At 42.1% G+C, this 22,827-nt stretch overlaps 1 protein-coding gene across 1 annotated transcript in view; it reads left to right on the top strand.

Annotated features, from left to right (window-relative positions):
* Window positions 1-21,430: 21,430 nt before the first annotated feature.
* Window positions 21,431-22,827, top strand: part of DNAH5 (dynein axonemal heavy chain 5) — a 211,086-nt gene continuing 209,689 nt past the window's right edge. Inside the window, exon 1 of the mRNA XM_079918021.1 lies at window positions 21,431-21,561. The gene's annotated coding sequence lies outside the window, so the exon portion shown is untranslated. The remainder of the gene's footprint in view (window positions 21,562-22,827) is intronic.

The following is a 22,827-nucleotide window of genomic DNA, read 5'->3' as shown; positions in this document are numbered from 1 at the left end:
CAGATCCATCCTTGACCTCTTAGAGTTTGCAGTGGTATTGGTGGAGGTCAGAGGTCACCAAAAGCAAAGCATCTGAGCCTCCCCTGGAACTCAGACCTTCTATCAGCTGCTTTCTTTTCTTTTCTGAAGCGATCATTCTTGGCTCTGACTGGACACATTTTCCTTTGATGTCTCCCCAAGTTTACCCTTAAGCTTTTCAAAGAGAGACAAAACATTCTTTCGAGAAATTACTGCTTGGTTCCAGATACATGGATTTTCTGTATCTGATCACGTTCTTGTAATCAAAAGTTTTTCTGCCTCACGAGTCAATGTGTCTCATTTTACTGCCAGACACCTTGGCATGGGTATGAGTGCTAACCACTGGTGTTTATAAATATGTCTTGGTTATTTTCATGGGTTTGTATTTATGATAAATATCATATTAACTGAGGGTTTGCAAAGTCAAGCTATCATACATTGGGAAGTTTCCCATGATGGTGGCTAATTAATGTGCTTCCGATGGGGTGATATTAGAAGCCCTGGGAGGTATTCTTCTTTATTGCTTTTAGAAGATGTATCTTGAGTGAATCAACTAATCATCTCTAATATTAGGCTTTGATTTTTACACTGAATGACATTTGACTTCATTCTCTAAAGGAAAGGAACATGATTTTGAGATTACCATTTCATGACATTTTAGCACAAGAGAAAAGCAAAGAGGAACCAGATGCAGGATTAAGTAAGAATTTTGATGTTTGCTGGTGAACCTGATTCTCTACTTTTTTCTTTCCCTGTTTAACAAAACAAGCACAACTGTGTTAACAGCAGATAGCCCTTAAAATGGTCCTCCAGTGCACCCCTGATCCTCATTCTGCAGCTGTAGTCTTGGCTTCCTGGAGGGTTGTCTGTGTCTGTTGGCGAGTCAGTGAGAGCAGGCGGATAGGCGCTGAGGGACTTCTCAGTATTATTCACTGGTCCCCGATGTCTTCAGTACCAGAGGTCAGATCTGGGGATGGGCAGTGACTTATGTAATGAAATATAGTTTTCCCCTAAATAAATACCCGATAAACTAAATCAGAACCAAAAAAGATGGCATACGAGTTGAAGTTTCTGTCTTTCTTTTTTCACTGTCGTGGCCTTTCCCGCTGAGGAGCACAGGCTCCGGACGCGCAGGCTCAGCGGCCATGGCTCACGGGCCCAGCCGCTCCGCGGCATGTGGGATCCTCCCGGACCGGGGCACGAACCCGCGTCTGCTGCATCGGCAGGCGGACTCTCAACCACTGCGCCACCAGGGAAGCCCTCTGTTGTTTTATATTCAGGAAAATGATCATGCCTTGGTGCCTTAGAAAGCCCATGCGTGAAACAGTAGCAACTAAAAGGTAACATAAAGGTAAAGGTCATTTGTGTCTGCTGCTTTTATAAAGCAAGAACTATCACATTAATAAGGACTCGCTTCATATCTCTCTAATACTGGTCTTATATTTGTTTGAACCTTGGATTTCGGAAAAAACATGTAATTAAGGCATAGGATCATTCCCAAGCTGTTGCTTATCCTTTAGATTATAACTACAAACAAGAATCTACTTAAAGAAATATTATTTTTCTCAGTTGTGTGTGAAATAATGCTAAAATTTTGGTCTTAAACAAAGAGCGAGTGGGATAACTGATCTGGAAAGGATTAATATGAAAAATTATAACCATGCTAAGCAGCCAACCCAAAAGCAGGATACTGGCTGGACTTATTACCATGAACTCCGAGATCTGCGGCCAAAATTTTTTTTTTCTGTACGCGGGCCTCTCACTGTTGTGGCCTCTCCCGTTGCGGAGCACAGGCTCCGGACGCGCAGGCTCAGCGGCCATGGCTCATGGGCCCAGGCGCTCCGCGGCATGTGGGATCCTCCTGGACCGGGGCACGAACCCGCGTCCGCTGCATCGGCAGACGGACCCTCAACCACTGCGCCACCAGGGAAGACCCTGCAGCCAAAATTTGATTTCCATATCTTCATTCGGAGCTCCTGAGCCTGTGTTTTGGTTTGGGAGGAGAATCTTATAAAGCATTACAGCTTTATTGTTTTATTTTTTTAAATTTTTATTGAAATGTTGATTAACAATGTTGTGTTAGTTTCAGGTGTACAGCAAAGTGATTCGGTCGTACATATACATCTCTATTCTTTTTTAGATTCTTTTCCGTTATAGGTTATTATAAGATGTTGAGTATAGTTCCCTGTGCTATACAGTAGGTCCTTGTTGGTTGTCTGTTTTATATATAGTAATGTGTGTATTTTAATCCCAAACTCCTAATTTATCCCTCCTCCCCTTCCCCCTTTGGTAACCTTAAGTTTGTTTTCTATGTCTGTGAGTCTATTTCTGTTTTGTAAATAAGTTCATTTTTTTAGATTCCACATATTAGTGATATCATATGATATTTGTCTTTCTCAGTCTGACTTACTTCACTTCGTATGATAAGCTCTAGGTCCGTCTATATTGCTGCAAATGGCATTATTTCATTCTTTTTTTATGGCTCAGTAATTCCATTGAAAGCACTATAGCTTTATACACAAAGAACAAGTGTCATGGTCCAGGGGATGTCATTTGTTCAAAATTGGGCATCTAGAATGGGAAAAAATTCCTATGGGGAAAACAATAATATCAAAGTTGTTACAGCACTGTACCGTTAAAGTGATCAGCCTCATTTCAGATGATTCCAATGATATCATAATTTTTTCAGTGTTTTGTATGCCACGTTGTAAGATTGTGTGTGTAAAATTCATGTTAAAATAATGTTTCGATGACTTTAAGAGGCTGTGTGCTTGGGATCCAAGTGGCAGAGATCACTCACTTAGTTCATGCATCTTGCTTAGAGCTGGACAGTACTTGTAAGATCATCTGGCCACCTACCGTGTATTGTTCACGGGGAAAGTGGGGCCAGTATGACTGCTGGTTTATCAACATCACACAACCACCTTGTAGGTGGGAGTCAAGATCAAAAGCATGGCTTCCCAAAGCCAGGACGACACTGTTTCTATGAATACGTTGAAGTGTCACCAGGGGGAAGACAAGAAGTCAGAAGGTTGTTCCTGAGCTTTTCTTGATATGTATATACCCCTCTCCCAGTACCAAATATTCCTAATTCTTACACTTTCTGCTTGAAAGGTACTATACAAAATAACACCTGGAATGTGCTTTTGCATCGAGCATCTCTCTTCCTTCAGTGTATACCTGCAGAACTTGGGTGTTCTGTTTACTGTATGCTTTACTCTGAATGCATCAGCTTTCTGTATCATCCTCTGGGATTTCACCTGTGTTTCCTCCTTCCTCTCTTGAATTTTGGCAGATGAGGCTTTCGGAAAACTTACGTATCTTTTTTTGCTTTTGCTGTGCAATTTCCACTCATGGAACTGGTGGCAAAACCAGCAAACCACACCACGTAATTTAAGCTTTCAAAAAGTTTTTTTCAGAGGAAGCAGCTCAAATGATTATTGAATTCGTATATGATTGGCTCTTGTATTCTCTTTTAATTATGAGTTTTTCCTTTCTATTATGAATTTAGAAATAAAGAAAAAGGTGCTGGTTGTTTTTGGTCTTTCATATACTGACCTTCACGTTTTCAAGATGAAAAGACCAATAGGAAGAGCAAAGAACCAGAGCTTTATTTCCATTTCTTTAGTCATCTCGTCTTCAACATGCACGCTTTCTCTAAATTCCCCCATTCCTGTTGAGTTATTATGATTCTTCACTTTACCAAGCTTGATCAAATGGAATCACCTTGGACAAATGTGTCTACTTCCCCCATTACCAATTGTCAAGTTCCATTTCTCTGTTCCTTCCCACTCCTTCAACCAGGATTTCTATATAGGAGTAGCTCAGGGGTGGCAAAATGGTGGATGGGGTAAGAGGACTTGCCTTTTTTAATTTACTTGTTTGTTTTTGAGTGGCTTGGGTGACCACTGCCTCCGCCCCTCTGTCAAATCCTTTATTTCCTCGTGCCTAGGATTCTGACTTCAATCTTTCTTTACTCCCATCCTTCAGCATAATCTTCCTAATCAAGACTTTCGTCAGCTTATTCTTCAATGACTCCCTAATGCCAGCAAAGGCCAGTGCCATAGGTTGACACCCGCAGTTCAGCCTCCACGTACCTTTCAGAGATTAATCACTCATGTTTCCTCATAACTGCAGCACGGGAAAGGCTTTCTTTTGAACTGCAACCTCTGTGCTTTGCTGGTGATATTTTCCCCATGTTATGCCCTACCTCTTCCTATTTGAATCTTACTGTCGTTCAGAGCTTGACTTAAATCCCTTCACCAAGAAGTTTTCTTTGATCAGTAGATATCATAAAACTGTATGTCATCTGATCTAAGCCATTATCAGATAAAAGACGCACCACTGTTTCCTTCACCACTAAGAAAAATAACTGTCGGTTAATCTAGGATGCACTGCTTTCTTAGAACTTTATTTATTTTAATCGAAAAAAGCTCTTTCAGACTTAATTAAACATAGATTTAAAAAAAGTTGTGTCACCCTCGTGCATCCATACAAAAATAGGTGCAATGAATAGGTTAAGAAGTTTCTAAAACTTCTTCACGTTCAGGGTCTGACTCTCCCGGGATTTTCTTTCCGTCTACTGTCATTCATTCTGTAAATTGTGATGCTGGTGTTTCCTTGATCTTCCCAGAAGGTGTCAGTGGAAGATTTTCAGAAAACAACCAGGACACACATTCCTCCCTCAAATGGATCTTCAATAGTTTGTTGACTGTGATACTGAGGTGCTGCAGTGGCCTTGTCATGCTGTCCGGAGTGCCACTGAGTCTATGCAAACTCTGGCAATGACAACTATGTCATGATTGCTGTTGACCAACATTTATAAGGGTGCATAGCAGGTGCACCCAATTTCAATATGGTAAAAAGTGCAAAAAAATGTGCAACTCCGAATGGATGAAATATGGTACTTTCTCATCCCACTGAACTCATTTACCATTTTTATATGCTGCCCCTGTATCATTGTTTACAAAGCCATTAAACTGATGAATGTGTTTAATTCTGCTGGGTGTCGGTAGGACATTTAGAAGTAGAAACCTATGAAAAATGTGTAGATGGTAACCAATAAAACCTGGATTTACTCTTTCTCTTAGGACATATTGGGAAATCAAGAGCAAAATTTCCAGATAGCTCTAGATTGGGTTAGGTTAAATTCCTTGGGAGTTTGTACCCTACATTCGTATTGTCACTAATTGTAGTCATAACTGTTTCGCAAATAAAAAATATAGTCGTATTTTTCATGTATTATGTACGTGGGAGGATCCAGGAGTTTTACATGTATTTAAATTATCACAAGTCTGTTAGGCAGGTGGCTTTATTTCTAATGTACCATTTAGGAAACAAAAGCTCTGATGTCATATAGCTAAAAGAGGACAAAGCTGGGATTTAAATCCAGGTGTGTCTGACCCCAGTGCTTGCAATTGTTTATTATACCACATGGCCTAGGTTGTACATATAGGGCTGCAAGGCCTAAGGTAGGTAACTCTTCATAATTTAGGAATGAGTTCAGGAAATTTCACACTTCGGAATGTAAGCATAAAATGGCAATAATTCAATGCACAGATCCGAGTGAAGCTTTGCCCCCAATTTTCTTTTTTTATGGCACTCTCCACAATTTGTGATCATTTTATTTATAATTATGTATGCATTTATATTTATTTATTTTATATCTCCTCCCAGTGAAGACAGGAACGTTGGCTTTTCATTGGTTCTGAGATGTACGTTTTCCACATTTTAACATCTGTGAATTCAGAATGCAGCTTAAAATTGAGGTTGTATTTAAGGGTAATTGACGGCATTTGATGTTTTTCTCTTTGAGTGTTCTATAAAACAATTATGCATCTTACAATTAATAGTTTTTAGTGCTTGACTAAGTGTGTGTTTTGGTTAGCTTAGTATGTAGTACAGTGCCTGGCCCCATAAAAGGTACTCACATTTGTTGAATGAATGAATGAGTGAATGAAAATGAAACTTTAAACTTTGCCTGAAGGTACTTGAATTTCTGGATGAAGTCTCCTGCCTACATGAGGCCCATTGTCCGCTCTTGTTTTCTCGTTATGTCTGACTTAAGGTTTGGGAATGACCAGTAGTCTCAGTCTGAAACAGTGCATCATCCACAAAGACAGGGCTGGAGGTCGACCTCGGTTTAAAAGTTCCTGTAGGAGGAGTCTTGCCCGCTGAAGCTGTTGCCTGGTGGAAACTGCTCATAGGAAAACCCTCTTGGGTCTCCCTCTGGGCATTGTTTGTTGACTCTTCTCCAAGGACCAGAAACCCATTTTATTGCAGGCTGGCAATTAAGGGCAGGTGGTCAGATGCAGATTCAGGCTTGTGCTTTGCTTTGTTTGTGCTGCTTAATGACAATTCTCGGCGAGCTTCCTTTACTCAAGGGGATTCCTTACGATACCTACTGCCTCTGCCTTGCCCACTTTGAGGCTGAAATTCAGCCACAGAGGTTGAAGACTTTGCAGTTTACTGCAGAGCCTCGAGAGAGCCATGGTGACGCCTGACAAACACAGAATGAATGCCATCAGCCATCTGTGGAAGTCTTCCCAGAAAGTAACTCTTCCCAAGAGAGAAGGTTGTAAATGGACTGCTGATGAAATGAGGATGGTGCCTAAAATACCATTAGGGAAGCTCCAGTTTCAATGTAACTAATGAAAGAGAATGGATGATAGAATGAATTGTGACCTCTGTCCTGAGGTCATGGGTTGACACAGGATTCTTGGGACTGATACTTAGATGCTGAACAAGGAGGATGAGAAAGTTCTGTGATTTGCTGGTGACCTTTCACCACCGCACAGAGGAGAATGCCTACTAGTCTAGATACTGTCTTCATTCATCATTAGAACAGAAAACAGCTGCTTACTAATACCCAGAGGCTGATTTAAAAAGTATTCCATAAACAAACTCTAACTTCCTGTGCTGTAGCGCTTTGCTTACCAAACAATATTTAGGTCTAAATGCTATCTCTCTGTTAACTCTACATATGGAGGCCACGCCCTAATACTGGCTGTTGAGCAGGTGAATTTCCCAAGTTCAGGTGCCAAATTAGCATCCAAATTAGTGGTAGGTGTCAGTACGAGATTAGCATCCCGGCTTTCAAATCAGTCTCTTGTGAGGTTAATTAGCAGGATATTGGTGGGATGGGTTCCCTATATCCTGTTTTATCCTTGGATGACCTGATTGGATTTGAGCTCCTGAAACTTGAACTTCAAGGACTAAATGCTGGATTCAACATGCCCAACCTTACATGTCCTGCCTTTTATTTATCTTTTTTTTTTAAAATTTTATTTATTTATTTATTATCTTCGGCTGTGTTGGGTCTTTGTTGCTGCGCATGGGGTTTCTCTAGTTGCGGCGAGCAGGGGCTACTCTTCGTTGCGGTGCACGGTTCTCTCATTGTGGCGGCTTCTTTCGTTGTGGAGCACGGGCTCTAGGTGCATGGGCTTCATTAGTTGCGGCACACAGGCTCAGTAGTTGTGGCTCACGGGCTCTAGAGCGCAGGCTCAGTAGTTGTGGTGCACGGGCTTAGTTGCTCTGCGGCATGTGGGATCTTCCTGGACCAGGGCTCAAACCCGTGTCCCCTGCATTGGCAGGCGGATTCTTAACTACTGCACCACAGGGAAGCCCCTTTTATTTATCTTGATGAGCTAAATCACATAGATTAGATCTCTCAAATCACCCTGCCTATGATTTCCCGTCATATCTTTACAGTAGGGATGATCAAGATGTTTAGTCACAAAGAATAAATTACCCTGGTTTATTTGTATGTACAACTGTGTGAGCACAAGTAATCTATGGACATCATTTTCTATTTACATGTGAAATAGGCTGCTTGTTCTTTATGGGGAGAAAATAGCTCATTTGGGTTACAATCCGCCTATTTGATGGTCACAGCCACAATGCTGGTAGTTAACCACACAGTTGTTTAGACAAAGACAGACTGAATTTCTTGTACAACTTATTCCGAGCTGTGGCTTCTCTGCTCTCTATTTTGATATGGTTTAAAGTTACTCACTGTTCAAAGAAATGATTCAAATATCTCTGTTGACTCCAAGTTTACTGTTGGGCAGTGTATAGAATTAAATGAACATCAGAGGTTGTGTTGCAACCCAGCAGTTCAAATGCTTTGATTGGTTGATAAGCATGGATGAGAGGTACAGTTAAACTGTATAGCAGGTAAACCGTATTACCCTAACAACACAAGGCTTTGGAACAGAGGAGAGGGCAAAGGGGAGCGACTGTAGAAGGAAAACAAGGAGAGTATAGGTGCGCTTTTAATTTTTATTCCGTGTATATGGTGACTAATACCTTCAAATTAGACATGTGAACGTGAACTTCTGGTCCTCCGAGGGACTTTTCATGTGAAAGCCTGTTGGATGATGAGTAGGGCTCCCAGGAGTTAGAAGATCATTCTGGAAGAGTCCATAAGCTGAGCAGATTGCTGTGATGTTCAGGATCGGTATGAGACAGTTCTGGAAGCAGAGCGTCACCTGGGTTTTAATGGTTGCTGTTTGTAAGCTTGCACGTGTGTCTTAGACATCATCTCTCGCACCTGTGTGCAAAAACCTTAAAAAATTCCAAAGTTATATTCAGATGAATTTGTGAGCAACACTTTGTCTACTAATTTTTGGATAGCCCATAAGGCTATATGTTGATATTTCAAATTAAAAAAAAAAGGGGAGTGCATCTTTAGGCTTCTCTGCACATTGCCACATAAACGAGAACTACTTGTAGAAAGACAGGCTTCAGCTTTTGAGATGATGCTTGCCTGATGGAAAAAAACCCCATTCAGAGTGCTTTGGTGACTGCATTCTCCCAGACCTGTAAGCTTTTGTTGGTGATGAGAAATAATTAAGGCAGATTCTAGGCTGCAAGTTTTCTAAGCCCTTTGAAATGACACCCCTCTCCGCCTTCTAAAGGCCCAGAAATGTGGTCACAGATCATGAGATGCAAGGATGTGCCTTTGGAGTCACTTTGAAGAACGAGCTTCCCTAGCCTAGGACTCATCAGCCGCTTTTGATTACGCAGATGCGTAAAGAGATGTTTGGAGCCTCTTCCATGGCTGATTGATGTCAGAAGAAAATGGAGGGTTCTCCAGAGCTCTGTTCTCAACATTGAGACATGCTTCCTCAGGACTTGATCGTTGTATCTTTTTTTTTTTTTTTTTTGCCGTACGCGGGCCTCTCTCACTGTTGTGGCCTCTCCTGTTGCGGAGCACAGGCTCCGGACGCGCAGGCTCAGCCGCCATGGCTCACGGGCCCAGCCGCTCCGCGGCATGTGGGATCTTCCCAGACCAGGGCACGAACCCGTGTCCCCTGCATCGGCTGGCGGACTCTCAACCACTGCGTCACCAGAGAAGCCCAATCACTGTATCTTTTATGGTCCCCAGCAGCCAGATGATTCTGGCCAGTCTTGCAGCCATTTTTCCACCACAAGACACAGGGATGCTGTCTCTGCATTTCCTAAGCACTCTGCCACCAGCCATCCGCCACTTCCCCTCGCCCCACCATTCTGACGCATCCTTCCCAAGGTCAACATCTTCCAGCCAAGCCCTTGAACTTGTTTGGCTGCAAACGCTTATTCCTTAAGACCGAATGCAAGTGTTGCCTCCTCCGAGAAGCCTCCCTGACACTTTGAGGAGGCGGCGGGGTCTCAGCGCTTTGCTCCTCTGGCTGCTAGAGCCCTCGTCACATCACTGCAGTGAAATGACATTTGTCTACTTGTGATTCCCTGGAGGAAAGGGATGATGCTTCCTTCATTTTTAAATAGCCTTCTGGTGACACAGAATCTGGTACTAAATACACCTTAATTTATGCTTGTGCAATCAGTTGGATGAATTAAACTCTTCACATGTCTGAATGTGTTTCCAATTCTGCATTTCACTTTTCCATGCTTCAATACCAAGTCTAAAAAATTAAAATTGCTGATAAAATCTCAAGTATAATTAATGAATTAGATTCTTTTTTGGCACGAATGACCTTCTGGGAGTATGTTTTTTGGAAGTTTCTATATATTTAGGATGCTGGCTCTGTTCACCCCCCTGATGTATGATGTTAACAGAATTACCTTAATACTGTTGCAGTGTATTATGTAAATAATTACACAGTTTTTTGTTTAGTGCATTGATTTGACAATTTATTAAATTGTAACTTTGTCATCTAACATAATCAATGAGAAAGAATCCAAAACGACTTAACATTACAAACTATAAATCTCTCTCTATTTAACCTTAGTCTGGAAATATTACTGTAATGATGCCATATTATAATTAGGTTATTGTAATATAATAATTGACTGTATTCAGAATACACAGCCAAATAAACCATAAGCTCTCTGGGTTTAGAAAAGTCAAGCCATATATCCTTTTTGTTGTGTAATAAACACAAATGCTTTTCAATGAAAAAGCTCGAAATAATTCTGTATATATTGACTCACTTATATACAAAAGTATGGCTCAGATATGATGTCTGCCTTCTTTTTTGCTTTTCTCTTTGGTGAAGAGAGCTCAGTACCAACTTCCAAGCATACAATGGACATGAATTCCAGACTTACGGATCTTGTTTTTCTTTCTTTCCCTAAAATTAAACTGAAATATATAATTTTGCTGGTTGACTTTGTTGACCTTTAGAAAAAACACACTTGAAAGATTTATGACAGTCCTCTTGACCTAAATTCACCTAATTGCAAAGCTAGTTTTGAAATGGAGACCCGTTTTCTCTCTGCTGCTGGAATGTATATCGTTCATGTTTCCACTGATGTATTGATGCTAGGGAATACCGTTGCTCCTTGAATTTCAGATTGCTAGGTTTCTCTAAACAGTGATTCTTGCAGTGGGGCTAGAGACTGGCGGGGGAGAGAGGGCAGCTCCTTTCCCTACTGAGAAACTCCCCAGGGAGGGGCCATTGTTGCCCTGCGGGTGCACAGTGGAAGACAAGACAAGGAAAGACCCTTTGCTCTCAGATATGTTTTGAAAGCTGAAAGGATGTCAGTGTTGTTATTCTTTGGCAAAATAGTCAAACCGGTTTCAGAATCCTCTTAATCAGGCCCAGACATGTTTGGCCCTGTGAACACATTTCACATGCACAGATCAAAACAACTTCCCTGGAGCGTTGGGAGGTGAATGGCTCTAGGATGCAGCTGTGGGGAGGGGACAGGTGCTGCTTTTTAGTGCCCAGGTGAGGGCTTCTGAACCTGAAGGCGTCAATGCCCCGTGGGGCCACCTCGTACTTACACCATAGCCAGAGCCCGGGAGGATGTGACTCTAGGTGCAGATCCATCCATTCCGCTAGTACTGTTGAACACCTACTTTGTACCAGGTGCTGTGCTTCACAGGACAGTGGGGAAGAGCACGTCCGGGCCTCGTGGGGTTGAGCTGAAACTTGTCCTTCCTGTCAATTTTTGCACGACTCTAGTAACAAGAAACAGAAAAGGTCTAGAGTTGCAGGGATCCCAGATTTATGCCCTTGGACTTTACTGAGTTCCTACTTCAAGTGAGAACCTGGTAGCACGAGTCAATCATGATCAAGTCATAAAATGCTTTCCGTTGGAGCAGGGTTCTCAGGCTGGGCTGCCACGATAGTTGCCAGGGGAACTTTTGAGAAACACCAATGCCAGGTCCCCATGCCAGGCAAGAGGGGTCAGAGTTTCTTGGGAGGCAAAGGAATCAGCATTTCAAAGTTCCCAGGTGATTGTGATGAGCATCAGCTGTAAGCACTCTGGTTCATTGTGATAAACAAGGGAGGTTTTCGAATTTCACCCCTGTGCCATATAGAATGTGAATGATGACGTTATATACGTACTTTTTAGCAAATGAGCGAAAACCACTTGAATTATGTGGCCTCTGCTGCCAGAGGGGACTCTTGGAACTCTACAAGAATTTACTCCTGGTTTTAGAGTAAAACTAGTGTAGGATTGGGGGAAGATAGAATATATGGCCATGTGAAGGCCCACTAAGTCTGGATCAGGTCCAGATATGTGGGGTGTAGAAAATGGGCTCTAAGTTAGAGTTTGGATAGTGTAATATGGGGGGGAGAGGAGTTTGTGGTGAATGGGATACCCCTTTAGCAGGTTTTGGGTCTGCTTGGGTGAAAAATCCACATATAGTGAAAGGTAAAGAGGCATCTTTTATTTGCTTGGAAAGAGTGACCGATAAGGGAGTTCGTAAATGGGGAGATTTAGGGGCCCTGAAAACTCCAGCAAAAATAGACAAGGTTCCAGAGCTTACTGTCAGCACAAAAGAAAATTGATGGAACCCTCTCCGTTTAAGCGCTAGGCTCTTTGCAAGCGAAGGAGAGTGCCGTTCTCGTTAAATAAAAGAGGGCTTCACTGTAACACCTGCTGTGAGTGGATTAGCCAGCGTGGAGTGTCTTCCCTTCCAGGCACCACTTTTCTCAAGTGCTCTTCGTGTGGGAAGGAGGTGTGGTGCTTCCTCTGCAGCTGTGGCCCTTCACCTGGAGAAATAAAACACAAGGCAAGTTAAGACGCGAAAAGTACAGTTAGGAGTTGAGAGTGGCTCAACTGTGGTTCTTCCAGCCAATTAACGAGCAGGTTTGGACGGTCCAGGAAGCGTCACAGAGGAGCCGCTCCCAGAGAGGAAACGGGGCCCTGTGGGTTAAAGTGAAAATGCTGGAAGCCAAAAAGGGAGGCTTTTCTTTGTTTGAAGACATGGAAATTGGGTTAACTTTGTGGAGAGGGCTCTTTCATTTGGAGAAATGAGTAGAAGTACTTCCCTCAGTTTCTGTAATTCAGCACATTTAAATGGGATGTAGGCTAAGCGAGGTTAGTTATATTTGCTGTGAATTGAGGGAGAGCCGTAATCCATACTAATGGTGGAATTTCGTGCAGTGGTTTATGCTGAAGACCGAACAGCATGGAAGACCCGGGAGCTTGTTGACTGAATTCTGCACCTGCAATCATGGACGCACACAGAGCTAGAATCATTTGCACGAGGCCTTAATTACTTGAGAGTGACTTGTAAATGATAAACTTGGTTAATCGTCCCTGGATTAGATATCAGTTGAGGTTTTACTAAGTGCCAGGCCCTGTTCTGGGCTCTGGAGATATTGCAAAAATCAAAATAGAAAATATCCCTCCCTGTGGAGCTGATACTCTTGTAGGAATGATGAGATTCAGGTGATATTAATTTTAGTTTACCCCTCAGGAGACGAGAAGGATCGGGTTATATATATAGCAGACAAGCGATTTAAACTAGCCTGGGCCATTTGGTTATCTCTCTTAAAAAAAGAAAAAGAAGGACATCTTTTACCGATAACCAGGCATTTTAGCTAGGCCTACACTTGGAGTAATTTTTCCTCTGCTCATGGATTTGTCCTGATTCATCCACAGCTGGGGAAAATGGAATAAAGTGAAACTAACTGGCCTAAGATGATCAAACCCACGTCCTTGGCCTCTTTGGCACTGTTTCATCAGGTGATTAATTATCTCTGGCCTTGCGATTGATACTGAGAGCCAAAGTGAAATCTGTCTCAGAGGTATTTACTTTGGTGATTTAAGATAAGGAGTTTCAATTGTAATTTGTAGACTCCACATTATTTAGAGTGATCTCCAGTGGGGATTTAAATCTACGTTATACTCTCCCCTGCTATGTTTGTGACATTGCTATAAGCACACATATGCATAAGAGAACAAAACACCCAAATAAAAAAATGGAAATAAATTCACTCAAAAATAGGCAACAGACTGACATTAAAACAGATCTCTTTCTCAGATTCAGATCTGCAACTAATCATATTGCCTAGAAAAACTTTTTTTTTTTCAACAAAGAAATATATGTATATTTTTTTGGCTGTAGAACCTACCCCTTGCCTCACACTCTTCTGTGCAAAAGCATCCTATGAAGGCGTGGTGTGAACAGTACAATATAGATAAAAGTGAAATTGTCCAGTAATGGGTTGGGCGAAGCAGGGAGCCCAGCCCACTGGCTGCCCACCCAGGCAGGGAGCCTGAGTCCTAGGCACTTCAGGAGACGAGGATGGGGTAGGGAGTTACCATTTGCTGAGACACAGTCGTGTGGTAGGGGAGCTGGACACAGAGCACGCCAGCTGGAAGCCGGCTGGGCACCAGTCCATCCTGGCACTAAAATATTACTGGTGTAATTCAGAAAATGGTGTCAGTTAACGCCAGTCTCCACCCACAAATCCTTCTATAACCCATGCAGTGTATATGGGGTCTCCTCCCAAGAGTGCTCTAGATAACCCTTGAGTGGAAATTTAGAGAATGTCAGTTTGGATGGATGCAAAATTCTCAGTTGCCCGGGACACCCCATGTCTTGGCCTGGCCCTGCAGACACGCCAGGGCTTGAAGCCCAGCCCCGCCACTTACTTAGCAGTGTGCTCTTGGGAAAGTTGTGAGTGGTCCGTAGTCTTGATTTCCTTGTGTGGAAATAATCATGTCTGGTTCATAGGGCTTTTGTGACAATTATACCTAAGCACAGGAAGCAAATGATGACTTGCTGATCCAAAGCTAGCAATGCATCCGGGGTAAAGAGAGCAAAATGTACCCTGACATCTTCAGGAGGGTTGGGGACAAGGGTGTCCTTGCTCAGCCAACAGAGGGTTTCTCAGACCCGACAGCTCCATCCTCCGTCCATTTCTCGTCGCCAGAGACATGAGTGGGGTGGGCCTGGATCTGAAACAATGCCGCCAACAGGACTGGGCTTTCTAATGGTGGAGGGAGTTTAAGCATTTGTACAACTGAAAAATCATGATTAAGTTTTGTCGCCTGAATTTTGATGTCCAGGGTCAAAGTCTCGGTCATGCCGTTTTAATTCATACGCTGATTGCCTTAGTATTATCCCCAAACCACACCCCATTTAATCTTTGCAAATACCTTCAAGTTTGGACTTTTATCCCCATTTTACAGACAAGGGTAAGGTCTCTGTTGGAGTTGGGGGTTATAACCTGGAGCCAAAATGAAATGTGTGTGGTTCAGGCACAGTTTACATACATGAACGTGTAGACCTGGGCTTTGGTTCTACAGCGTTAAAGGCAAAGGTTAGTATATTAAAAAAAATTGGAAGGTTGGGTTTGTCATGAGAAAAAGTCACAGAGCTTTATTATGACAGCACGTGGCATTGGGTCTTCGTTGGGATTCACATTTTAAAATCTCAAGTTTCACCCCAGACACCTCCCGATCCAATCAAAAGATTCCAAGAACCAAAGCCAACAAACAAAAAACCAAAAAACCCCCTCAAGTCTCTTGTCTGTATTAACTTTTGAACCAATGGGAAGCAGCCCGAATGCTAGAGAAGAAACAGAGCTTAGCTGTTGCGTAGTCCAACACTTTGATTTTAGAGTTGCAGAACCTGAAGCCTGGAATGGTTAAATGACAGATGCAAAGTCTTACAATTAATGGCAGCCCTGGGTCTGGACCCCACTCTGGCACCAGGGCTCGTTTGTGTACATGAAGTTGCCCTATCTTGAAAGCACCACTTGTTTCTTGGGAGGTAGCACATTAGTCCCTGTTTTATCCCAAGGTGGTAGTAACATTCTTTGTTACCAAGTTGCAGAAATGTGTTAAATACCGTTCTAGATTTCCTTGGACATTGAATAGGTTTCTGGCCACCCTCCCCACTCCCATCAGTTGGTGCTTGTGCATGCAACGCAAAACAATTTTAACATAATCCTTAAAAAAAAAAAAAAAGAATTCCATGGTTCGCCTCTTGCCTTTGTCATCCCACTCTGCCCTCCCTCTTCAAGTGTCCTAGATGATTCAAAGGCGACAGGACAAGCCACCTCCAGTTAGTCAACTGACTGCTTGTTCTTGCAGTTCCCTGGCAGCCAGAAAGCTGCAAGTTTAAGTTTAGGGAGTGACAATGCACTGATCCCATCACCAAATATTTATTTGACATTATTGACTTTTTGTGGTCGTAAAATAAAAGTCCCTCATTGTACCCGCATACCTCGGTATAAGGCAATGAAAGTTGACATTGATAAACATTGTGCTCTTTCATGTACATGGCACTGGGGTTGACTTCATATTACTTATCAGGAGATAGAATAGTTTATGTAAGAACATATTCAATGCTTAACGTGCTTTTGAATATAGCTTTGAAAACATTTTCTTTAAAAACACACTGATAATTTGCTTTTTTTTTTGATAATTTGCTTTTATATGTAAAATTGCTTTGGAAGGTTTTTTCATCTGTGATATTTAGGTAAAAATAGAATAATTAGTGTTCTGTTTTAGAGGCCAATCTCTCCTTTCCTCCACTAGAATGTATAGTTTTTTCCTTTGGAGCCCTGTAAAATCAGGTCATAGAATAATGTGTTGCCATGGCAGAATGTTATAGAAGTTTCTGGATTCTTTGGAAGCCTTCAGTTGGTTTACATCCTGACTTTTCTAGTTCTCTAGTTTTTTTTTTTTTTTAAATATTTATCTGTTTGGCTGTGCCGGGTCTTAGTTGCGGCATACGGGGTCTAATTCCCTGACCAGGGATTGAACCCGGAGCCCCTGCACTGGGAGCGCAGAGTCTTAACAACTGGACCACCAAGGAAGTCCCTGGTTCTATAGCTTTTTAGTGTCTTTTTGGCTGCCCAGCATTTGCCACCTTGTTGGTTTGTTGCTGGATCCCTGGCTCCCCTGGTTGCCCACCATGTCTTCAAGCTGCTGAAGACATTTAGTACAAACCCAGAAAGATCACTCTGAGAAAAGCCTTTATTCCTCCCTGACGAGAGTGTGGAAAACGAAGAACAGGACATTCACCTGGTTTTAGCCATGGTTGAAAAGAGATTTAAATTTACTTCTTTTTGATGTTTATGGAATGTATACTTTGTGTCAAGACCCGTGTGTTCTCTTTTTAGGGAAATGGCAAAAAAGTAGGTAGATCGTTTATTTTTTTAAACCTTAACCTTGCCCTGCATCCCCACCCCTAAGCCCAACTAATTTGTCTCCCTTCAGTTTTGGAAAAAAGAACATAAATCACACATGTCTAGCGATTGCCTTTCAATCACTCGGAAATCCCCAACTTTTTCCTCTTTACTTTTTCTTAAGTCTTTTGTATCTTAAAAAATTCTCCTTTGACTCTAACTTCCCCTCTTTCTACTAGTAACCACATTTCTTTCCTTTATAGTCAAGTTTCTGGAAGGAATAGTTTATATTCAGTACCTTTATTATTGTTTAAAATTTATTTTTATTGAGGTAACATTGGTTTATAACATTATATAGGTTTCATGTATAGGACTTCCCTGGCGGTCCAGTGGTCAAGACTCCATGCTTCCAATGCAGGCGGTGCAGGTTCGATCCCTAGTCCGGTAACTAAGATCCCACATGCCATGTGGTGAGGCCAAAAAAAAAAAAAAAAAAAAAAAAGTGGAGATATTCATTCCATGAATGATTTCTCTTTTACCAATCATTCTTTTCTCAAGTCTGAATCCATTTGTTTTCTGTGCAACCAATGGAATTATTCTAACAAGGATTACTCTGTTACCTACTGCTGCATAACAAACCGTAAGAGAGCTAATGGCTTAACTGTCTGTTATCAATTATCTATTATCTCTTAACAACTATTTATTATCTCTCTTGATTCTGTGGGTGGCTGGGCTCAGCTGGATGGTTCTTCTGTTTCATGTGGCCTTGGCTGGGTTGCAGTCATCTGTTGGCTTGACTAGGTTGGAATGTCCAAGGCAGTTTGAAAGTTGATGCTGGGCAAAAGCTTTTAAGTTTCATTAGGTCCCATTTGTTTACTTTTGTTTTTATTTCCATTTCTCTAGGAGGTGGGTCAAAAAGGACCTTGCTGTGATTTATGTCACAGAGTGTCCTGCCTATGTTTTCCTCTAAGAGTTTGATAGTTTCTGGCCTTTGAAGCAACTGACAAAGGATTAATCTCCAAAATTTATAAGCAGCTCATGCAGCTTAATAACAAAAAAAACAAACAACCCAATTCAAAAATGGGCAGAAGACCTAAATAGACATTTCTCCAAAGAAGATATACAGAGTGCCAACAAACACATGAAAGAATGCTCAACATCACTAATCATTAGAGAAATGCAAATCAAAACTACAATGAGATATCATCTCACACCAGTCAGAATGGCCATCATCAAAAAATCTAGAAACAATAAATGCTGGAGAGGGTGTGGAGAAAAGGGAACCCTCTTACACTGTTGGTGGGAATGTGAATTGATATAGCCACTGTGGAGAACAGTATGGAGGTTCCTTAAAAAACTACAAATAGAACTACCATATGACCCAGCAATCCCACTACTGGGTATATACCCTGAGAAAACCATAATTCAAAAAGAGTCATGTACCAAAATGTTCATTGCAGCTCTATTTACAATAGCCCAGAGATGGAAACAACCTAAGTGTCCATCATCGGATGAATGGATAAAGAAGATGTGGCACATATATACAATGGAATATTACTCAGCCATAAAAAGAAACGAAATTGAGCTATTTGTAATGAGGTGGATAGACCTAGAGTCTGTCATACAGAGTGAAGTAAGTCAGAAAGAGAGAGACAAATACCGTATGCTAACACATATATATGGAATTTAAGAAAAAAAAATGTCATGAAAAACCTAGGGGTGAAACAGGAATAAAGACACAGACTTACTAGAGGATGGACTTGAGGCTATGGGGAGGGGGAAGGGTAAACGGTGACAAAGAGAGAAAGAGGCATGGACATATATACACTACCAAACGTAAGGTAGATAGCTAGTGGGAAGCAGCCGCATAGCACAGGGAGATCAGGTCAGTACTTTGTGACCGCCTGGAGGGGTGGGATAGGGAGGGTGGGAGGGAGGGAGACGCAAGCAGGAAGAGATATGGGAACATATGTATATATATAACTGATTCATTTTGTTGTGAAGCTGAAACTAACATACCATTGTAAAGCAATTATACTCCAATAAAGATGTTTAAAAAAAAAAAAAGGAAAGTTGATGCTGGGGTATCAGCTAGGAGATCTTCTGGGCTGTCAGCCAGAATGCCTTGGATTTTCTCCGTGTGGTCTCTCCATGGGTTTGGACTTCTCATAGCTTGGTGGCTGGGTTCTGAGGGAGCATTCCCAAGTGCAAAGGCAGAAGCCGAAAGTCTCTTAAGGACTAGCCTAGGAAGTTTTACAGTCTTACTTCTTCCCACATCCTTTTGGTGAAAACTGGTCACAGGGCCAGCCAGATTCAAAAGGAGGGGATATAGAGTCCATTTCTTGATAGGTTAGTGGTACAACCACATTGCAGAAGAGCTGTGAGGGTGCTGCAGTCATCTTGTAAACACAATTACAGGAACGATCTGGCCCATATTGTCTACTGTGCTGTATTGAGAACCAGTATCTGTATCTGTCTCTGCAATGCAATTTCACCTTGGGCTCCAGATCCACATTCCCAGTGGTCTGTCTGGGACAGACATTTCCCAAGCTCTGGGAAATGCGGCCACAATCCACCTGCCTGGCCTTCCTGTCTTCAGGCTTGCATCACTCCAGTCCACTTTTTTTTTTTTTTTTTAAGATTTAATTTTATTTATTTTTGGCCGTGTTGGGTCTTCGTTGCTGCACGTGGGCTTTCTCTAGTTGCGGCGAGCGGGGGTTACTCTTCGTTGCGGTGCGTGGGCTTCTCCTTGCTGTGGCTTCTCTTGTTGCAGAGCACGGGCTCTAGGCATGTGGGCTTCAGTAGTTGCGGCGCGTGAGCTCAGTAGTTGTGGCTTGCGGGCTTTAGAGTGCAGGCTCAGTAGTTGTGGCGCACGGGCTTAGTTGCTCCGTGACATGTGGGATCTTCCCGGACCAGCGCTCGAACCTGTGTCTCCTGCATTGGCAGGCAGATTCTGATCCACTGCGCCACCAGGGAAGCCCCCTCCAATCCACTTTTTATACTGCTTTCAGAATGACTGATGTTTTGAGGCAGCACAGACAGCTAAACATCTTTCCTGATTTGAAACTCATCAGTGACTCTCCATGAACTTCAGATAATATTTATACTTTCTAACATGGCCCATAAGATATTTTATGGTCTGACTTTTTTTCTCATTTCCTATTACGCCTTTTTCTTTTTCTTTTTTTTTTGGCCTCGCTGCATGGCATGTGGGATCTTAATTCCCCAACCAGGGACTGAACCTGTGCCCCCTGCAGTGGAAGCATAGAGTCTTAACCACTGGACCGCTAGGGAAGTCCCTCCTATTATGCCTTTCTAGTTATTTTCAGTTCAGCCATCCTGGTTGCCTTGTGGTTTCCAGACATGCTAAGCTTTCTTATGTCTTTTGGCCTCTGCATGTGCAGAAATGCCTCTATCCCAGGGAGTGTGGCCAACTCTCCTTCAACTCGAGCTCAAGCCACCTCTTCCTGAAACTTTTCCTGTACCTCCACCCCTCTTCAGCCCTGGGCTAGAGGGGGAATCCTCCCTTCAGCTCCTTCTCTGAAGACCCATTAATGCCCCTGCATAAATCTGATGCTCCTGTAGCAACCATAATGCCATCCTCTCACATTTACATTTTCTGCTTACATTCTGCCAACCAGGCTATGAGTTTTTTTGAGGTCACTGGGTAGTGTTTACCTCTAGAGTGCTTGTACATATTTGAGGTTCAGTAACTGTTGAATACAAGAAAGGATCCAGAGGGGCTACCTAGCAGGAGCTACTGGCTAGCATTAAAGATAATGCCCTTAATTCAAAAAATGAACTAGAAGTTGAATATCCGCCAATGGTAAAATGGTTGATTATGGTACGTCCATATTGTTGAATATTTTGCAGCTATTACAGGAGTTGGAGTGGTCTGTACTAAACTAAAAAGAAGTCTGTGATGTATTGTTAAGGGAAAAATGCATGAAAAAATTTTATACTATATATAAATAGAAATGTGTATATATGTTTGCATATGTTTGTATGAACAGAGCACATATGGAAAGATATGCTTCAAACGGCCAATGTTGGTTACAGTGAACTTGCTTTGTTATTGTAATTAACAGTCAACAGGTAAAAATTAAGCACTGGTATTCAGAAATTAATTTCAAAACCAGATATGAACCTGTAGACAAACAAGAAACTTAGGAGATAGTGTACAAGAATAAGTATTACTTTAGCAGCCTAGGAAATGTTTACAAAAGTAGAGATCTTTTTGATTTTGGTGTGTGTCTGTTGAATGCTTATATATGGGTAAAATTAAGTCTGTAAAGATTTGGAACAAAATGTTAACGGTAATACTGTCTGGCTGGCAGATGATTTTTATTTCTACTTTTGGCTTATCTGTGTTATGTAATTTCAAAACAATGAGCACATCTTATTTTCATAATAGAAATAACATTATTTCTAAAAACAGAAGATAGTACCTAAAAACTGGTACCATTAAGCTGTTATCTGAATACCCAAGACTTGAAAAAGCACCAGTAGTATGAAATGATTACAGAATGAATCCATTTGAGAACAGCAGTTGCCACATAACATTTTTCTTCCCTTCTTGTAGCAAAGATTGAAGGAAGAGAAGGAAGCCAAGCGGGCTCGTCTGGATGGGAGACATGACTACTTATTTGCGATTGTAGCTTCCTGTGTGGACCTCAACAAAACCGAAGTGGAGGATGCCATTCTAGAGGGGAATCAGGTGCGATGCATTTGAGTTCTCACTGACTTGATTATGGAGGGCACAGCTGGCGTTGTCCTGTGGCAGGGTCTGTGCTGGGCCTTAGGGAGGGGTGTCTGTTTCAACATGCTTAGGACCCTATTCTGGCTTGGTATGGGTGGTGGCAGAAGGAGCTTGGGCTCTCCAGCTCTCCATGTTGAGTGGGGTATTTAGAATTGACATTCTGACAGTGTTGTCTGTGTCTCTCTACATCCAGTGAAGCTGGGCTTGGCACCATTTTGGAACCTGAGGTTAGAGAACAGAATCTCGTCTCAGCTGCTGATTTATCTTGTTTTTGTTTTTTTTTCTTTTTTTTTTTGAGTTTATCCTGTTCTAGCCTGGGAGATTAAATGCGCCATACTTTTCTGGCTTTGGCTTTGATTCGGCAGCTGAACTGGTTTCTTTTGTTCCTGACCTGACTTCCATCTTCTGCCCTGATATCCCTTCAAAGCCTGGGGCGTGATTTAGTTGGTGGGGAGACCAAAATACGGGAAGATACAGTTTCCTGGGCAGGGAGGAAGGCATTCCAGGAGCTGTGATGTTTCCTGAAGTTTTTTTTTTTTAAAACTTTTTAGGCATTAAAAAAGAAATAAAGAGAAGAAAGGAAGGAAGCCTTTTTTGTTGACAGGGATGTCACATTGTTGATAATACTTTTTAGTGATAGGCTTGTAAAGGTTTGACAACCAGCTTTGGGCAAGGGGAAAGGAAGGCACTAGTCTGAGCGTTTCCTGATTCTGTGGAGTAAATATTCCCACCATGGCTGATTCCAAACGACCAACATGATGTTACTAAACACCGAGTTGGGAGGAGTTGTGGTCAGTTGGCTGTCCCAAGCCTGTACGAGCCGGCTGTAGCCCTCTACTGGCTTTATCCCTTCCTGCAGTGCCACTTGGGTAGGGTTAATTGGGGTCAGTGGACCAATTCAGGGTGGATAACACTAAAATAGTTAAACTACAGAATGAATCAATTAAGAGTTGAGGAAATGTCCTTTTCCTTTTTCTCCTCCTCATAGCTAACATTTATTGAATATTTACCATATGTCAGTCTCTGTGCTGATTTTTATCTATTATCCCATTTAATCTTCGTAATACCAGGAAGTAGATAAAATTATTCCCCCCACAGGAGGCATAGAAGGAGGCAAGTTCACACGGCTGATTCAGGCATGGAGAGACAATTGGATTTGGGATAATGCAGATGGAATAACTGAATAAAAGCTCTGAACTGTAGGAATCCCAAGTCACACTCTAT

The sequence above is a fragment of the Stenella coeruleoalba genome (genome assembly GCF_951394435.1).
Source record: "Stenella coeruleoalba genome assembly, chromosome: 3".
Classification (NCBI taxonomy): Eukaryota; Metazoa; Chordata; class Mammalia; order Artiodactyla; family Delphinidae; genus Stenella; species Stenella coeruleoalba.
Note: the sequence above shows the minus strand (reverse complement) of the source record. Positions and strands in the feature narration are given on the sequence as shown.